Below are 5,264 nucleotides of genomic sequence, written 5' to 3'. Positions count from 1 at the left end.
CAGGACAGAAGAGATTTAGGTTTAGCAAACAGAAAAATAGGAGGTGTCCTGGAGGAAACATTCATCATGTGCCAACATATCTTCCCATATTTGGGAGACTTGGATTCATTTAAAGGTCCTAGAACAGTCTGGAAACCGTGCTTTTCATATCCCTTTCGCTCACAAAACTCTTTTATTAAATGAAATCTTGAATAGATTGCACTATGTTCAATAGATAAAAGCAGTCATAGTCAGGTGGTACCCCACTTTCTTGGCCTCATACGAAAATGGTCTTTGAGTGACCCTCTGCAGAGCAGAGCTTGAAAACTGCTGTGTGAGCCTTGCAATCTGATCATGTTTCGGAAAGCCAGGTCAGTCTGACTCATTTTGGTTGTCATCTATTAGTGAATTCTTTACGCATGTGAGAGTCAACACTTGGGGTGGGGGAGACCCTTGTTGGATATCACACGGAGGACCTCCGAGGGCAGTGTAAGAACACTCTTGAGTCATGGTGCAGTGTGTGTTCCTAGATGATACACAGGGTGACAGAAAGAAGACTGCAGGAAGACAGAAATGTGGTCGCATCGAAGCCATATAGCCTTCCTTCCTCAAATGCCACAGGTAAGGTCTACATCTACAGTGTCTTCTAACACAGAGTTCACTTGCTATTCCCACTGCCTAAGATGTTCTTTCTTCAACTCTTTACACAGTTGCTTCTTCTTGTCCTTTAAGCGTTAGATAACAGGTCACCTGCTCAAAATGACCCTTCCTGACTGCTCCTTCTCTTGTAGTAATCTCCATCACAACACCCTGCTCATCTTTTTAGAGACTTTAAGAAGAGTTTTAGCTTGCTTAGTTTGAGTCTTTCTTGCTAGAATGTGATTTCTGTGGGACCATTTCTGTCTTATTCACTCTTGTGAGTTCAGTACCTGGTGGGTAGAGTACCTGGTACATGGTAGACAGTAACTGTTGAACGAATGCATGATGTATTTTATGTGAGAGATATGAAACATCATAGAGGCCTCTAGAGAACTCAGTGGGGATATTTCTTTTGTGCATTTTCCCAAAACAGTGAAGTATTAATGTTTTGCAATGTTTCTGTTAAAGAAAAGAGTGGCACTCATGCATTAGAGCTTTTAGAGCATTTCATGCTTTTAAAACATGGTATATATAGGTTTTTAATCTGTCATCCATAATAAAGGAGACAGAATTGGGCAACACAATAAATAAGGCTACCATGTAGAGATGTAGGCTATGGATTTTCCCTCCTCTTCATATTATTGCTAAGTGACGTTAAAACGAAGGATATATATATATATATATATATATATATATGTGTGTGTGTATATATATATATGTGTGTGTGTGTGTATATATATATATATATATATATATATATATATCCTAAAGGAAATGCCATTTTGCACCATTCCTCCTGTCATGGTATTTGATAGCACTTGGGAGTAAATGTTCCCTCTCTGAGTTTTGATACTTAGATCCCTAGCAATCTCCTGCGGATTCCTCCAAGGGTAATATGGGGGATTCTGATGACGGTGACATAATGCTGTGTGCAGAGAGGATGCAGAGGACCATGTTGGTGACTTGCTGGTAGACAGGTGTTAGAACTAAGGAAAATGGTTTTAATAGGCACAGGACACTTAAAAGAGATAGAGAAGAGTCAGCTCTTCTTGTTTATGCATATTCCTTTAGACAGTGAAGTTTGTTCATACTTCATTTCAAGCTCCAGTGCCTTGAGGAAACAAGACTTAGTTGTGATCAGGTGAGTTAGTAATGTTGGAACGAGGATGGGATGAGAAAATAATAGTTATGGAGTGCCTGCTGGGTTATGCTAAGTACTTTTATGCCCATTATCTTCTAGAAAGTCCAGATGGAGGCTTAAGTATGGAACAGCTGACATCTGGATCTCACATTCCTGGCAGAGAGGTATGGAGTGGGGAAAAGGATCATCTGTTACCATCACATTCTAGTTATAAATGATGTTAGTGCTTGACTTTCCCTACTAACTAAAAAACAAGAATTAGAATTTTTGCTTGGGAAGATTTTTGTCTGAACTCTGAATTAGCATTCATTTAGGTGCCTTTTCCGCATTTTCCTGAAGAGGTCAGGGAAATGATGAGTCATGACCATATGTGCACATGATTCTACTTTTTTTCTTATCCAATAGATGTTACAATTATATTTATTGCTTCAATTTCATTTATTAGGCAGCTGCTGTTAAAGTAGCATGGGTTGTTATTTTTGTAAATATGAGAGCTTTGTGAAGTTTACTCATCTCCATTGTGTACTGAAAGCAAAGTTAAATCGTGTGTATGTATTTTAAATTATACCCATGTGAGTCATTAATGATTAAGCGATGTTTAAATGTGTGGGTTTCTGATTTACAATGACAAAGTCTAGATTGTGAAATTTAGAAAATGTAATCTGGAATGTAGCATGATAAAAAAAATCAGTCCCTGAAAGTAAAATAAACAAGGATATCATAAATAAAACATTGCATCTGATTGAGTGACTATGGAGTGTTGGCATCTGAGTTAGCTTATTTAATATGAAAGTACTCAATATTTGAGGATCCCATGGATATGGGATAGCATTTTCCCTGTACCAGTGCCTCCCACACTCTGTTATGTGGCTAAAGACACAGTGCGGAGTTCCAGGACCCAGGCTTTGCCAGTTCTGCTGGCTCTGGGGTGGCTAGAAGCTTCATGTGTCCTGTTGTCACCCTGACCAGTCAGCCCAGTCCAGGCCAGGCGAGTGCCTCTGATCCCAAAACTGCTCTTTTCATCAGCACATCATGCCGTTGGAAGAAAGGCCATCCCTTTTACCATAGAACCTTCCTTTCCACACTCATTTTGTGTACTAAGGCACAGGCTTCTAAAAAGTACCGTCCCTAGAATCATTTGTTGAATCAAAATAACCTCCTGGTTTTCTTGGTTTACCAGCCCGGACACATTCCATTCAGAAAGGTCCCTCACCTCATGCTTTGTGCTCTCCCCTCAGCCTGTCACATCCGCTGCTCCTCTAAGTTACCAGGCTCCCAGAATGCCTTGCAGTTCCAGATTGCTGTGAACACCACCAGTGAAAGGAGAAAAATGAAGCAGGGATGATTTTTAGAACCTTTATCACCTGCTCTGTGTAGAACTTCGCTCACCCTTTCACGAAGATGGCACTGAAGGCGAAGAAGGAAGTCCCTGCTCCTCCCAAAGCTGAAGCCAAAGCAAAGGCTTTGAAAGCTAAGAAAGTGGTGCTGAAAGGTGTGCACTGTCACAAAATAAAGAAGATCTGTACGTCACCTACATTCCGATGACCCAAGACCCTGGGTCTCTGAAGGCAGTCCAAATATCCTCAAAAGAGCGCCCCCAGGAGAAACAAGCTTGATCACTATGCCATCATCAAGTTCCCCCGACTGAGTCAGCTATGAAGAAAATAGAAGACAACAACACACTTGTGTTCATTGTGGATGGCCAATAGCACCAGCTCAAACAGGCTGTGAAGAAGCTCTATGACACTGATGTGGCCAAGGCCAACACCTTGATCAGGCCTGATGGAGAAAAGAAAGCATATGTTTGACTGGCTCCTGACTATGATGCTTTGGATGTTGCCACCAAAATTGGGATCATCTAAACGGAGTCCAGCCAGCTATAAATCTAAATATAAATTTTTTCACCAAAATAAATAAATAAATAAATAAATAAATAAATAAATAAATAAATAACTTGGTTCATCGTAAAACTCTCTTGGACTCTAATTTCTTGGCCACTGGGACTGCTTTCCACAAAGCCTTCCTTCCCGCTGACACCTAGAATTTCCTCAGAGTGAAGAGTGGGTAGCCTAGATTCTTCCATTTGAACACGGCTCTTCTGAGAAGCATGTTGGAATTAGGAATCTGTGGTTCCACTGAACAGGTTCCAATGAATAATCCGTTAGGTTTAGGCTTGACTCTTGATTTTTAACATGGATATTGCCTTCCTTAGATCCTGGGAATGTGAACAAGTGATTATATTCATTTTGGCATATGCTTGCTTGTATGTGTTTTTAAATCAACCATGGTGACACAATTCCCTTGAAAGTGTAATAGTACCTGGTCCAACGTTAGTATGCTTTTGGAGGTTGTCGTCAATTACATGTTCGGATTATGGGCTGAGTAAATGTCCTTCCTACTCTCTAACTCCACTGGATATCCTGTCAGGTGGGAGAGTTGCTTTAGAATGCAGTTTAGTTTAAGGACAGGGCATCCTCTTACAAACCAGCCTCTGAGGGAGCTATTTGCATTAACATATTTATTTATTCATAAATTTTCCAAAGCACATGGAGGGTGATTGAAGTTTCCCTTCTCCTTAAGAATGCATGAATTTAGCTTCATCGTTGTTAGATGCTTCTTGATTTTTTTTGTTGGAATAATTCAGAGGCCTTGATTTCTTACTCTAAAGAAGCGGTCCTTGGCTAATCTGTCAAAGGCAATTAGCCACCTTTGGGGAATTTGAAAAAGCCTAGTGAAGGGTCAGGACACCAATTCTCTCCAGGGTGCCCCTGTTCTGATATCATCTCCACTCCCATTGATAGCATTTTATTTATAGCTTTTGTGAATTAAGGTATTTGTGAAAGTTAATTTAAATGAGGGAGCCATTATCCAAGGGAGAAAGATGGAGGGGGAGAGGAATTACAGAAGCAAAGAGCTGGCTTAAGTTAGTGAGGTTTCAGAGTGAGAGTGATTTCATATCTGTGCTAGGATTGGACACGATGTGGGGTGGTAGAGAATAAAGCTGAGATATTGCCTCAGGGACTCTCTGAGAGTTGGGCCTGAATGAAGAGTCCTCCCTGGTGGCCTCAAGAGGAGGAAACTTTTGGGCGCACCATCTCCTTTGAACAGATGACTGGCTTCACACAACCAGTGAGCAGGCTCACAGGAATACACTAGCAGGGTTCTGGACAGAAAATCGGTAGGCCTAAAAGAACAAATTTCTGAGCCTTGCATAGATTGGAAGGTTCTGACATGGGTGTGGCAATAGGGGCTTACTGACCACAGAGAAGACATCAGTCCCAGAAAGAAGTGGCACTTAAAGTTGGGGACATATCTGTAGAATGAAAGAGATACCGAAGTAGGAAAATGTTGGACTCTGCAGCTACATTGCATACCTTATTTACTCATTTCAGTAGTTTATACTCCAAAGATGAGCAGTCACCAGATGGACTGAGATTGCTCTAGCTGTCATGATGATTTATGCACCATGACTCCTAAGTTCTGATTTAGGAATAGTGCTGTGTTG

At 40.9% G+C, this 5,264-nt stretch overlaps 1 pseudogene; it reads left to right on the top strand.

Moving 5' to 3' along the window:
* Nucleotides 1-3,160: 3,160 nt before the first annotated feature.
* Nucleotides 3,161-3,621, top strand: LOC129513569 (60S ribosomal protein L23a-like; annotated as a pseudogene).
* Nucleotides 3,622-5,264: the final 1,643 nt, after the last annotated feature.

Source organism: Nyctereutes procyonoides, unplaced genomic scaffold (genome assembly GCF_905146905.1).
Source record: "Nyctereutes procyonoides isolate TBG_1078 unplaced genomic scaffold, NYPRO_anot_genome, whole genome shotgun sequence".
Classification (NCBI taxonomy): domain Eukaryota; kingdom Metazoa; phylum Chordata; class Mammalia; order Carnivora; family Canidae; genus Nyctereutes; species Nyctereutes procyonoides.
This window is presented reverse-complemented; position numbering and strand designations above follow the sequence as displayed.